Raw genomic sequence first — 14,771 nt, 5'->3', positions numbered from 1 at the left:
TTGAGATATTTTCCTTCTATACCCATTTTGTTGAGAGTCTTAAACATAAAATTGTGTTGTATTTTATCAAAAGCCTTTTCTGCATCTATTGATAAGATCATGTGGTTTTTGTTCTTTGTTTTGTTGATATGGTGTATTACGTTAACCGTTTTGCGTATGTTGAACCATCCTTGAGATTCTGGGATGAATCCCACTTGATCATGATGTATTATTTTTTTAATATGTTGTTGTATTCGGTTTGCCAGTATTTTGTTTAGTATTTTAGCATCTGTATTCATTAGAGATATTGGTCTGTACTTTTCTTTCTTTGTGCCATCCTTGCCAGGTTTTGGTATGAGGGTTATGTTGGCCTCATAAAATGTGTTTGGAAGTATTGCTTCTTCTTCAATTTTTTGGAAGACTTTGAGTAGAATAGGAACCAAGTCTTCTTTGAATGTTTGATAGAATTCACTAGTATAACCGTCTGGGCCTGGACTTTTATTTTTGGGGAGGTTTTTAATAGTTTTTTCTATTTCCTCCCTGCTGATTGGTCTGTTTAGGCTTTCCGCTTCTTCATGACTCAGTCTAGGAAGGTTGTATTGTTCTAGGAATTTATCCATTTCTTCTAGATTGTTGTATTTGGTGGCATATAATTTTTCATAGTATTCTACAATAATTCTTTGTATATCTATGATGTCTGTGGTGATCTCTCCTCTTTCATTTTGGATTTTGTTTATTTGAGTCCTGTGCCTTTTTTCCTTGGTGAGTCTTGCCAAGGGTTTGTCAATTTTGTTGATCTTTTCAAAGAACCAGCTCCTTGTTTTATTGATTTTTTCTATAGTTTTTCTGTTCTCTATTTCATTTATTTCTGCTCTGATTTTTATTATCTCCTTTCTTCGGCTGGTTTTGGGTTGTCTTTGTTCTTCTTTTTCTAGTTCCTTAAGGTGTAAAGTTAAGTGGTTTACTTCGGCTCTCTCTTGTTTGTTCATATAGGCCTGAAGTGATATGAACTTTCCTCTCATTACTGCTTTTGCTGCATCCCAGAGATTCTGATATGTCGTATTTTCATTTTCATTTGTCTGTATATATCTTTTGTTCTCTGCGCTTATTTCTTCTTTGACCCATTCATTTTTTAGAAGTATGTTGTTTAGTTTCCACATTTTTGTGGGTTTTTCCCCCTCTTTTTTGCAGTTGAATTCTAGTTTCAAGGTTTTATGATCAGAAAATATGCTTGGTACAATTTCAATTTTTCTAAATTTGCTGATATTGTCTTTATGGCCCAACATATGGTCAATTCTTGAGAATGTTCCATGTACACTAGAGAAAAATGTATACTCTGTCGCTTTGGGATGAAGTGTCCTGTAGATGTCTATCATATCCAGGTGTTCTAGTATTTCGTTTAAGGCCACTATGTCTTTGTTGATTCTCTGTTTGGATGACCGATCTAGAGCCGTCAGCGGTGTATTGAGGTCTCCAAGTATGATTGTATTTTTGTTGGTTTTTGTTTTAAGGTCAATAAGTAGCTGTCTTATATATTTTGGTGCTCCTTGGTTTGGTGATATATTAAGAATTGTTATGTCTTCTTGATTCAGTGTCCCCTTAGCCATTATGAAATGGCCATTTTTGTCTCTGAGTACTTTTGCTGTCTTGTAGTCAGCATTATTAGATATGAGTATTGCTACACCTGCTTTTTTTTGGGTGTTGTTTGCTTGGAGTATTGTTTTCCAGCCTTTCACTTTGAATTTGTTTTTATCCTTGTTGCATAGATGTGTTTCTTGTAGGCAGCATATAGTTGGATTTTCTTTTTAAATCCATTCTGCTACTCTGTGTCTTTTTATTGGTAAGTTTAATCCATTTACATTTAGTGTAATTATTGACACTTGTAGGTTCCCTACTGCCATTTTATAAATTGCTTTCTGTTAGTTTTGTATCTAGTTTGATTCTTCTCTTTTGTTTTTCTATCATTTGTTTTTGTTTGTTTGTGTTCCATACTTCTTTCCTCTGTTGCTACCTTTTTTAAGTCAAGTGTTTTTGTGGTGGTTTTTTCAAGGGTGGTTACCATTAAGTAATGAAAAGGGTACCTACCATATTCATTGTAGTACCCTATCTTATGAGTATTTCTGCACTTCATCGTCCTTTGCTACTGTTAATCTCCATCCTCTCCCCCTCCCCCCTTTTTTGCCTTTGTTGTCACAGTTTAAGTTTGGTTTTATTGTGTTCTTGGTGGAGCTGTTACTTGTGGTGTTGTTTTCTTTTGTTCTTTGAATCTGGTTGGAAAACCCCCTTTAGTATTTCCTGGAGTGGGGGCTTTCTGCTGATAAATTCTCTCATCTTTTCTGTATTTGTGAATGTTTTTATATCTCCTTCATACTTGAAGGATAGCTTTGATGGGTATAGTATTCTTGGCTGAAAGTTCCTCTCTTTCAGGGCTTTAAATATTGGGGTCCACTCTCTTCTAGCTTGTAGAGTTTCTGCTGAGAAATCTGATGATAATCTAATAGGCCTTCCTTTATATGTTGTACTCTTCTTTTCCCTGGCTGCCTTGAGAATTTTTTCTTTGTCATTGGTTTGTGTCATCTTTATTATGATGTGCCTTGGAGTGGGTTTGTTGGGGTTAAGAAAACTCGGTGTTCTGTTTGCTTCTTGAATTTGAGGCTTTAGTTCTTTCCACAGGCTTGGGAAGTTCTCGTCTATTATTTGTTTGAGTATATTCTCCATTCCATTTTCTTTTTCTTCTCCCTCTGATATACCTATTATTCTTATGTTATTCTTTCTGATGCAGTCAGACAATTCCTGTAGGGCTTTCTCGTTTTTTATTATTTTTGAGTCTCTTTCTTCTTCTCTCTGTTGTGCCTCAAGTTGTTTGTCTTCTATTTCACTAATCCTATCTTCAATCTGGGCTGTTCTGTTAGCTAAGCTTGTTACCTCGTTTTTCAGCTCGTGAATTGAGTTTTTCATTTCTGTTTGATTTGTTTTTATAGTTTCAATTTCCTTGGTAATATATTCTTTGTGTTCATTGAGTTGTTTTCTGATCTCCCTATATTGCCTTTCTGTGTTTTCTTGTATATCTCTGAGTATTTTTAAGATTTCTATTTTAAATTCTCTGTCATTTAGCTCCAAGGTTTCCAATATGTTAAATCTTTTCTCCATAGATTTTTCCACATCTATTTGTGTTACCTCTCTTTCTTTTGTATCCATAATATTCGATTTCCTCTTTCTTATCGGCATCTGAGGGTGGTCTTGTTGATAGCACTAATTAGAATTAATAAAGAGTAAAAAGTAAAAAAAAAAAAAAAAAAAAAATAAGGTAAAACACCCCACAAAAAAAAAAACAGTAATAATTTATTATTTCCCCCTTTTTTCTTTCTTCTCTTCCCCTCCTCTCCCCTCCTCAGGGAAATATCGTGCCTATAATGGAGGGCCTGATTTGGGGTGAAGAGTTCAAGGGGCAGAAAAAGGGAGTAGGGACCTACTAAATGCAAAAAAAAAAAAAAAAAAAGAAGAAAATCTTAGACAAGCATAAGATGATTTGCTTGTAAGTGATGGTCAACTAAGAGATATAATGAGAGGGATAAGAGGGAACCAGAAAAAAGGACCAAAAAAGAATAATAAAGAAGAAAAAAATAAAAATAATAAGTAAAAATCTGTTGTATTAAGTGGAGCGAAGACTAAATACAATGGAGACCTTGGGTTGGGAGGACCCAAAATGCCACAAAAATAAACAAACAAGAAAAAAAATAAAAACAAAAGCAAAAAAGAAAAATAAAGCCAAAAAATGCCTTGAGTCCCAAATTAACTAATTTGTTCGTGATTGAGGATTAAATGGGAGGAAAGTAAAATGAGAAAAGAAAAAACGAATAGAAAGGAAAAAATAAGAAAAAGAGAGAAACGAAGGAAATAAAATAGGAAGAGAAAAAAAACAAAATAAAGCAAGACAAAAAAAAACAAAAGAGTAGAGAGTGAGAGTTAAGTGTTTTGGAGTATAACCTTAAAGGAGGGTGAGGATGAAGAAGAGAAATAAAATGTAACACTCATGGGTAGTGTAGTTCAAGAAAAGGGAAGCATAAGATGGGCAGAGAATAGAAGGACTGAGGTGGAGGAAATAAAGGCAATAAGATAGAAGAAACAAACAACAACAACAACAAAAGAATTAGTAGAACAAGTTGTAAAGTCTGTGGATTTTTCTTGATTTTGAGAGGTTAACTTCTTCCTTTTTCTTTTCTCTCCCTCTTCCTGATCGGTGACTCTGTACCCCAGGCTCTGCCCCTGTGTCACACTTAGGTAGGGATTTGCAGTTGATGGGATTCTATGGCAATGTCATATAATTGGCTTTAGTCTTGCTGGTAGTCAAGGCTTGTTGGCGTTTGCAGGGTCCAATGATGAGAGAGTTTGCTTTCCTGGATTCTCTCTCCTAGTCCCCCCTTTCTGAATTAGCAGCCTGGTGATCCAGCTATAAGGCTGCAACTGCTTCTGCCTGGGGAGTAAGAGGCTCAAAGAGCTGGGAAATCCCCACTCTATCCCCACTCAGTGCAAAGCTTTGGGAAAGGCTCTGGCAGTCAGGGCCTCCAGTGTAATCAGGCGGGGGTGGGAGTCAATTGTTGTCAAGGTGACTGTTCAGCGCCTAGCATTCAGTTGGACCTCTCAACCCAGGCTTTCCACACTTTGTAGCCTGTTTTTGCTGGGAAGAAGAGGCACTAGTCTCTGCTTGCGACTAGTGTAGTATAGATCTTATTATCTGCCAAGTCCTTCTTGTTAGCATTTATCCCTGAATATGGAGGCTCTATCAATCAGAAGTTGCTCCCGCCCCTTTAGCGAGAGGCACTAAAAAATATCACGCCTCTTGTCTTGGATCGCTGAACTGAGAGAGATCTTATCAATTAGAACCGAGGGTGCGCAGATTTCATGGGTTAAGCTAATTTCAGTGATTGGGTCGCAGCTGTGCTCCCGAAGGTATTTTAGGCTGCCTGCGCGCGCCCCTCCCCCAACGCTTGATTGTTAGCTTGAATGGCTGGGTGAGGTGCCCCGCCCACGGAGAGAATCTCCCAAGCCTCTCCCGCTCGCCCTGCCGCTGGTGGCTGGATCACACCAGGCGCAGGATAATGGGGCCCCCTGGGTGTGCGGGCCAGTAGGGCGCTCTGGACGTGTGGAATGCCCAGGGCACGTGCACGAATGGGGTGCTCCGGGCACCGGTGGCTGGCGACTCTCACTCGTAGTGCGCGGGCCTCTGGGAACGTAAGCGGTGCTCACTCTGCAACCGGACCGGGCGCGCGCCCCGCGGCTCGTGGCGGCTCGGCTCGCGGCGGCTCGGCTCGCGGCGGCTCAGCTCGCGGCTCGGCTCGCGGCTCCCGAGTGTGGGCTAACTCACCACAGGCTCACTTCCTCGCGGCTTGAATGAACGTCCCTGCGGTAGCTTCCTCCACACCCTCGTCTCTCAGATTCAAGTGATAACAGTCCTTTTGCTATCAGTTTGTGTGGAATTCCGGAATGCTCCGAGGATAGATTTTTCTGTTTCTAGTTGATAAATTTGTTGTGATTTAGGGGAGAGCTGTCGGACGCGCAGCTCACAGCGCCATTTCCATGACGTCACTCACCTGCTTTAGCTTTTAATGACTTATAGCTGTAGCTTTATAAATGCAGAAGCTATTTACAATTTTAACATGATTTTTTGCATGTATTTTCAAAATAATGACATTTACAAATTTGACTTGTAGATATCTGTGTATATCTTTTCTATCATAATAATAGCATTATAATAACTAAAAAAATCACACATCTAGCATTTAATTTATGCCAGACATTATCCAAAAATTTTACATATATTAATATATTTAATCTACAAACTAATTATGATATAAATGTTAGCATTGGTGTTATTTTTTTGCATCAGAGAAAACTTGGGAACAGAGAATTTAAATAATTTTCTCAATGTATATAAGAGTTAGTAAATGATTAAAATGGATTTTTTAAATTTTTATTTATTTATTTATTTATTTATTTTTTACAGGGACAGAGAGAGAGAGAGAGAGACAGACAGACAGACAGACAGGAACAGAGAGAGATGAGAAGTATCAATCATCAGTTTTTCGTTGCGACACCTTAGTTGTTCATTGATTCCTTTCTCATATGTACCTTGACTGCAGGCCTTCAGCAGATGGAGCAACCCCTTGCTCAAGCCAGCAACCTTGGGTCCAAGCTGGTGAGCTTTGCTCAAACCAGATGAGCCCGCGCTCAAGTTGGCGACTTTAGTGTCTCTAACCTGAGTCCTCCGCATCCCAGTCCAACACTCTAACCACTGCGCCACCACCTGGTCAGGCTGGATTTTAATATAGACAACGCTTCCAAATTCTAAACCCTTTAATACTGCATTATATTTATAATACAAATATGTAGATTATGTTGATTTTGAAAACTTTAACAGCAGTGGTTCTCTTTTCTCACAATTACCTAAGGATCTTCTATCCTTAACTTTTTTGTCAACCACAAAAATAAAAATATGTGACATATATACATGTACATTGATATGCATTCTAAAAGTCAGTATGAAAAATATGGTGAGTGCAACAAAAATATACCAGATGAAAAAGTCTTGGAACAGTTCTCAATGCAAGATAAATAAATAGCCAATAGTTTAATTTAAAAATAGTCTTAAAAATAATCTGACCCATGGAAAGAACCACGGAATTTGTATTAGTTGTTCTTTCAGTACAGTGTAGAATTATTTTTGCAACTTTGGTGTGCCAGTGGCTAAACTAATTGAGAATTCTAAGGGATCAAAAGTTAAGTGATAAATTTTTAAGTGAAAAGTTTCAAATAGTCTGTCAATGGAAAATATAATCTGAAAGATTATTTTTTTATTTTCCTATTGTACAGGATCCAGATTATATCAATTTAACAATTATGTCTCAATATACATTTATTAAATTATCTATAAATATCCAACTGTTAAGTATACTTTGAACTGGTTTTACTTTCCATTATTAATAATTTAAATAAAACCTTTGACACATGTTCAAAATTCTATATTTGCAGTTTTAGATGTCCCATTGAGTGACCTTTGTGAACTTGTCTGATAGAGTCAAGTAATTTGTTGTTACTTAAGAAAACCACCTCACAGGCCACTTAAGTGCAGGCAGATTGTTTTATTTTGGTTTATGTGGCTTCCGGAGAAAAATGCAAAAGGCAACAAAATTGTCATGTTCTTAACTCTTTGTTTTTCCCCTTCCCGTCTACTCAGACTGATTTTCTGTTTTATTGTTTGCTATTCACTCAAGCCACAAACTCATTTCCCAATAGTGGCATAATTCAAAACTTGGAATTCAGGCTGATAATTTGAATATCTCTTTCAGGTACCTGATTATGATCTACACTTTTCCAAGTAAAAAATGACAGCTTTACTTTTTAGTCTTATCTGTGTGATTTTCTTTGTCTGTTTATAAACAGAAACTAAGAAAACATTTTGTATATTTAGCTGGCTGGGCAGATGCCATGATGACGAAGGTGAATTCTCAGGGTCAGGCTTAACCATTGCACTCAGATGTGCTGATGCCTGTAGTTTGCCCTAGTATGGGAAAATAAACTGCATAATTTGTGGTAGTGGGGGACTATGTTTGTGCTCTTCATGTATGCATTTATATATAAACACTTTGTGCCCACTTAGGAGACCAGGTCTCTGTGATAGCTGGAATGTTGACTTTCTGTGTTTCTGTTTCTATTTTGACATGTGACTGAACTACAAGCAGTCTGTTTCTTTTTTAAACTTTTTGACTTTATTGGGGTGACAGTAGACAATAAAATCACATAGGTTTCAGGTGCACAATTCTACAATACATCATTTGTATATTGCATTGTAAGTCTTTTTTTGTTTATATGGAATATTTTTACATTAATATTTTATATACCTTAAATAAAAAGTTATATGCTTATAGAAATAAATCAGTGGGATATAAATTCAACATTCCTCAAATCAGTAAAAAATAAAAGGACTAAACCTTTAATATTTAAGTTCATTAGATAAAAGAATATCTTTGTTTCTGAAACTACTAACTCTAAAATATATACTTTAAAAATATAGAATTTACATAATTAAGTTGATCTAATATTTTTGGTTTATGAAATTTTAAAAAAGCAGCTGTTCTCTGCTGTATTTTCTATGATAAATCCATATAGAATCTGATACAAGGCTATATTTTATTCTCCAGTTATATTTAGATTTGTCACTCATAGATGTATTAATCTTAAATTCTCAAACTTTCTAAAATTTTTCCTGACCAAAATAATAATCCTTACTCTTTTTTCTTTTTGACAGAGACAGAGAGAAAGAGTCAGAGAGAGGGACAGCTAGGGATAGACAGGAAGGGAGAGAGATGAGAAGCATCAATTTTTTTACTGCAGCACCTTAGTTGTTCAATGACTGCTTTCTCATATGTTCCTTGACTGGGGGGATACAGCAGAGCAAGTGACCCCTTGCTAAAGCCAACAACCTTGAATTTAAGCCAGTAACCCCTGCTCAAGCTGGTGAGCCTTCACTCAAGCCATAGAAGCCCAAGCTCACACCGGCAACCTCAGGTTTCAAACCTGGGTCCTCCACGTCTCAGTCTGATGCTGTATCTACTGTGCTACTGTTTGGTCAGGCTAAACTTTACTCTTATAAAATCTTGAAAATTATGAAAAATATAAATTTGCATTCAACTAAATTGAACCATAATTTTATAGACTTTTATAGTAGTGATTATATTCTGGTATATTAATATATATAAACATTGAAAATTCTGTAATTTTACTTAAATCCTCCAAAAAATAATAAAAATTAATCTATATTGTTAGAAGTCAAGATTATTAAATAGATTCTGAAAAAACCCCAGTATGGGGTCTTTAGGAGTACCATTAATTTCTTTGATGTGTTCAATGCATGTCTAAAATTTTGAAAAGTTAAAACAAATAATAATTGCATATTAAAATCAATAGTCCACTCTAAGGCAAAATTAGAAAGGGTTAAAATTAAGAAACAGTTTTTACCTTATTGTATGTATAGTTGAACAGAATGTCATGGTTCAATGACAATAGGTTTTAGGCAAAATGTGATGTTTGGGGACCTATGCACCAGAAACAGGTAACACCAATAGAAATGCTGACCTCAAATTAAAGTATGGGGGACAGAAGCAAAGAATTTATAATTCGTTTTAATAATATAATTAATATTCATTAAATTGTGGGGTCCTTGAATACTATTATTATATTTTCAAGCATTTCATTTTATCTCTGGTGGTTCTATAACATTAATCTTTTAAGTAATTTATTCTGTTAATGATAACTCATTGACTAGAACAATAACAAAATAGTAAAATATATTGATTAGCATGTGTCAAGTACTTTAAAGATTCAATTTAAGTGACTAGTTAATTTCAAATTTTAAATAATTGTGGATGGTTTTAGAGAATGTTATATAAAAAAAAAACAGTTTAGAACTACTATGGGGAGTTTCAATGGCTTAATGATTTCAGAAAAGTCTTAAGCTCTTTCTGTCTTTCTGCTCCAAAATCCTTGCTTCCTTGGGCAAAATTTCAAGATAGATATTTCGCCTCCCACCATCATAAAGGCATCCAGGCAGGAAGAAACAAGAGAGAATAGGAAAATTAGAGTGCTGTGCTTCTGTACTTTTATCAGAAAAGTAAGAAATTTTCCAAGCTACTTACCAGAACAATTTTATTCTCATTGGCTAGAATCAAGGTATATGTTCATGTCTAGATAGATGTATTACCATAAGACAGGGGTAAGGAACCTCTGGCTTGTGAGCCAGATGTGGCTCTTTTGATGATTGCATCAGGCTCACAGACAAATTTTTTTTAAATAATTTTATTTTTTTAATGGAGTGACATCAATAAATCAGGATACATATATTCAAAAATAACAAGTCCAGGTTATCTTGTCATTCAATTATGTTGCATACCCATCACCCAAAGTCAGACTGTCCTCTGTCACCTTCTATCTTATTTTCTTTGTGCCCCTCCCCCTCCCCCTTTCCCTCTCCCTTTCCCCCCTCCCCCCCGTAACCACCACACTCTTATCAATGTCTCTTAGTTTCACTTTTATGTTCCACCTATGTATGGAATAATGCAGTTCCTGGTTTTTTCTGATTTACTTATTTCACTTCGTATCATGTTATCAAGATCCCACCATTTTGCTGTAAATGTTCCGATGTCATCATTTCTTATGGCTGAGTAGTATTCCATAGTGTATATGTGCCACATCTTCTTTATCCAGTCATTTATTGACGGGCTTTTTGGTTGTTTCCATGTCCTGGCCACTGTGAACAATGCTGCAATAAACATGGGGCTGCATGTGTCTTTATGTATCAATGTTTCTGAGTTTTTGGGGTATATACCCAGTAGAGGGATTGCTGGGTCATAAGGTAGTTCTATTTTCAGTTTTTTCAGGAACCACCATATTTTCTTCCATAATGGTTGTACTACTTTACATTCCCACCAACAGTGGATGAGGGTTCCTTTTTCTCCACAGCCTCTCCAACATTTGCTATTACCTGTCTTGCTAATAATAGCTAATCGAACAGGTGTGAGGTGGTATCTCATTGCAGTTTTGATTTGCATTTCTCTAATAGCTAAAGAAGATGAGCATCTTTTCATATATCTGTTGGCCATTTGTATTTCTTCCTGGGAGAAGTGTCTATTCATATCCTCTTCACATTTTTTTATTGGATTGTTTGTTTGTTTGTTGTTGAGTTTTATGAGTTCTTTGTATATTTTGGATATTAGGCCCTTATCTGAGCTGTTATTTGAAAATATCATTTCCCAACTAGTTGGCTTTCTGTTTATTTTGTTATCAGTTTCTCTTGCTGAGCAAAAACTTCTTAGTCTGATGTAGTCCCATTCATTAATTTTTGCCTTCACTTCTCTTGCCTGTGGAGTCAAATTCATAAAATGCTCTTTAAAACCCAGGTCCATGAGTTTAGTACCTATGTCTTCTTCTATGTACTTAATTGTTTCAGGTCTTATGTTTAGATATTTGATCCATTTTGAGTTAATTTTAGTACAGGGGGACAAACTGTAGTCCAGTTTCATTCTTTTGCATGTGGCTTTCCAGTTTTCCCAGCACCATTTATTGAAGAGGCTTTCTTTTCTCCATTGTGTGTTGTTGGCCCCTTTATCAAAAATTATTTGACTATATATATGTGGTTTTATTTCTGGACTTTCTATTCTGTTCCATTGGTCTGGGTGTCTATTTTTCTGCCAATACCATGCTGTTTTGATTGCCGTGGCCCTATAAAAGAGTTTGAAGTCAGGTATTGTAATGCCCCCAGCTTCATTCTTTTTCTTTAGGATTGCTTTGGCTATTCGGGGTTTTTTATAGTTCCATATAAATCTGATGATTTTTTGCTCTATTTCTTTAAAAAATGTCATTGGAAGTTTGATGAAAATTGCAGTAAATTTGTATATTGCTTTGGGTAATATAGTCATCTTGATTATATTTATTCTTCCTAGCCAAGAACAAGGTATATTCTTCCATCTCATTATATCTTTTTCGATTTCCCTTAACAATGGTTTATAGTTTTCATTATATAAGTCCTTTACATTCTTTGTTATGTTTATTCCTAAGTATTTTTTTGTTGTTGTTGCAATCGTGAAGGGGATTATTCTTTTGAGTTTGTTCTCAATTATTTCATTGTTGGCATATAGAAAGGCTATTGACTTCTGTATGTTAATTTTGTATCCTGTGACCTTACTATATTGGCTTATTGTTTCTAGTAGTCTTTTTGTGGATTCTTTGGGGTTTTCGATGTATAGGATCATATCATCTGCAAAAAGTGATACCTTTACTTCTTCTTTTCCGATATGGATGCCTTTTATTTCTTTGTCTTGTCTGATTGCTCTGGCTAGAACCTCTAGTACCACATTAAATAAGAGTGGAGAGAGTGGACAACCCTGTCTTGTTCCTGATTTAAGGGGGAAAGCCTTCAGTTTAGTGCCATTTAATATGATGTTAGCTGATGGTTTATCATATATGGCCTTTATCATGTTGAGATATTTTCCTTCTATACCCATTTTGTTGAGAGTCTTAAACATAAAATTGTGTTGTATTTTATCGAAAGCCTTTTCTGCATCTATTGATAAGATCATGTGGTTTTTGTTCTTTGTTTTGTTGATATGGTGTATTACATTAACCGTTTTACATATGTTGAACCATCCTTGAGATTCTGGGATGAATCCCACTTGATCATGATGTATTATTTTTTTAATATGTTGTTGTATTCGATTTGCCAGTATTTTGTTTAGTATTTTAACATCTGTATTCATTAGAGATATTGGTCTGTAGTTTTCTTTTTTTGTGCCATCCTTGCCTGGTTTTGGTATGAGGGTTATGTTGGCCTCATAAAATGTGTTTGGAAGTATTGCTTCTTCTTCAATTTTTTGGAAGACTTTGAGTAGAATAGGAACCATGTCTTCTTTGAATGTTTGATAAAATTCACTGGTATAGCCGTCAGGGCCTGCATTTTTATTTTTGGGGAGGTTTTTAATGGTTTTTTTCTATTTCTTCTCTACTGATAGGTCTGTTTAGGCTTTCTGCTTCTTCTTGACTCAGTCTAGGAAGGTTGTATTGTTCTAGGAATTTATCCATTTCTTCTAGGTTGTTAAATTTAGTGGCATAAAGTTTTTCATAGTATTCTACAATAATTCTTTGTATATCTACAGTGTCCATGGTGGTTTCTCCTCTTTTATTTTGGATTTTGTTTATATGAGTTCTTTCTCTTTTTTCCTTGGTAAGTCTTGCCAAGGGTTTGTCAATTTTGTTGATCTTTTCAAAGAACCAGCTCCTTGTTCTATTAATTTTTTCTATAGTTTTTCTGTTCTCTAATTCATTTATTTCTGCTCTAATTTTTATTATCTCCTTTCTTTGCCTGGTTTTGGGTTTTCTTTGTTCTTCTTTTTCTAGTTCCTTAAGGTGTGAAGTTAAGTGGTTCACTTGGGCTCTCTCTTGTTTGTTCATATATGCCTGAAGTGATATGAACTTCCCTCTTATCACTGCTTTTGCTGCATCCCATAGATTCTGATATGTCGTATTGTCATTTTCATTAGTCTATATATATCTTTTGATCTCTGCACTTATTTCTTCTTTGACCCATTCATTTTTTAAAAGTATGTTGTTTAGTTTCCACAATTTTGTGAGATTTTTTTCCTCTTTTTTGCAGTTGAATTCTAGTTTCAAGGCTTTATGATCAGAAAATATGCTTGGTACAACTTCGATTTTTCTGAATTTGCTGATGTTGTTTTTGTGGCCCAACATATGGTCAATTCTTGAGGATGATCCATGTACACTGGAGAAAAATGTATACTCAGTCACTTTGGGATGAAATGTCCTGTAGATGTCTATCATATCCAGGTGCTCTAGTGTTTTGTTTAAGGCCACTATGTCTTTGTTGATTCTCTGTTTGGATGACCGATCTAGAGCCGTCAGCGGTGTATTGAGGTCTCCAAGTATGATTGTATTTTTGTCAGTTTTTGTTTTAAGATCAATAAGTAGCTGTCTTATATATTTTGGTGCTCCTTGGTTTGGTGCATATATATTAAGAATTGTTATGTCTTCTTGATTCTGTGTCCCCTTAGCCATTATGAAATGGTCATTTTTGTCTCTGAGTACTTTTGCTGTCTTGTAGTCAGCATTATCAGATATGAGTATTGCTACACCTGCTTTTTTTTGGATGTTATTTGCTTGGAGTATTGTTTTCCAGCCTTTCACTTTAAATTTGTTTTTATCCTTGTTACTTAGATGAGTTTCCTATAGGCAGCATACAGTTGGATTTTCTTTTTTAATCCATTCTGCTACTCTGTGCCTTTTTATTGGTGAGTTTAATCCGTTTACATTTAGTGTAATTATTGACACTTGTGAGTTCCGTATTGCCATTTTATATCTTGCTTTCTGTTAGTTTTGTGTCTTGTTTGATCCCTTTCTTTCGTTTTTCTACCTTTTGTTTTTATTTGGTTGTATTCCATACATCTTTCCTCTGTTGCTATCATTTTTATCTCATGTGCTTCTGTGGTGGTTTTTTCAATGGTGGTTACCTTTGAGTACTGAAAAGGGTCCCTACCCTGTTCATTGTAGTGAACTATTTTGTGAGTACTTTTGCACTCCATCGTCCTTTGCTGCTTTTAATCTCCATCTTCTCCCCCCCTCCTTTTTTTTGTTGTTTTCACAGTTTAAAGTTGGTTTTATTGTGTTCTTCTTGGAGCTTTTACTTGTGGCTTTGTTTTTTTTTTTGTTCTTTGTATCTGATTAGAGAACCCCCTTTAGTAATTCCTGGAGTGGGGGTTTTCTGATGATAAATTCCCTCATCTTTTCTGTATCTGTGAATGTTTTTATTTCTCTTTCATATTTGAAGGATAGCTTTGATGGGTATAGTATACATGGCTGAAAGTTCCTCTCTTTCAGGACTTTAAATATTGGGGTCCACTCTCTTCTAGCTTGTAGAGTTTCTGCTGAGAAATCTGATGATAATCTTATGGGCCTTCCTTTATATGTTGTATTCTTCTTTTCCCTGGCTGCCTTGAGAATTTTTTCTTTTCTGTTGGTTTGTGTCAATTTCATTATGATATGCCTTGGAGTAGGTTTCTTGGGGTTAAGAAAACTTGGAGTTCTGTTTGCTTCTTGAACCTGAGGCTTTAGTTCTTTCCACAGGCTTGGGAAGTTCTCATCTATTATTTGTTTGAGAATGTTCTCCATTTCATTTTCTCTCTCTTCTCCCTCTGATATACCTATTATTCTTATGTTATTCTTTTTGATGG

The 14,771-nt window shown here is 35.6% G+C and overlaps 1 non-coding gene across 1 annotated transcript; it reads left to right on the top strand.

Annotated features, from left to right (window-relative positions):
• Window positions 1–7,439: 7,439 nt before the first annotated feature.
• On the top strand, window positions 7,440–7,599 carry LOC136390045 (U1 spliceosomal RNA). Its single transcript, XR_010748572.1, has one exon. It is a non-coding gene; the product is annotated as a U1 spliceosomal RNA (small nuclear RNA).
• The last annotated feature ends 7,172 nt before the right edge of the window (window positions 7,600–14,771 follow it).

The sequence above is a fragment of the Saccopteryx leptura genome, chromosome 1 (assembly GCF_036850995.1).
Source record: "Saccopteryx leptura isolate mSacLep1 chromosome 1, mSacLep1_pri_phased_curated, whole genome shotgun sequence".
Classification (NCBI taxonomy): domain Eukaryota; kingdom Metazoa; phylum Chordata; class Mammalia; order Chiroptera; family Emballonuridae; genus Saccopteryx; species Saccopteryx leptura.
The sequence above is the reverse complement of the archived record's forward strand: the minus strand, read 5'-3'. Positions and strand labels throughout refer to the sequence as shown.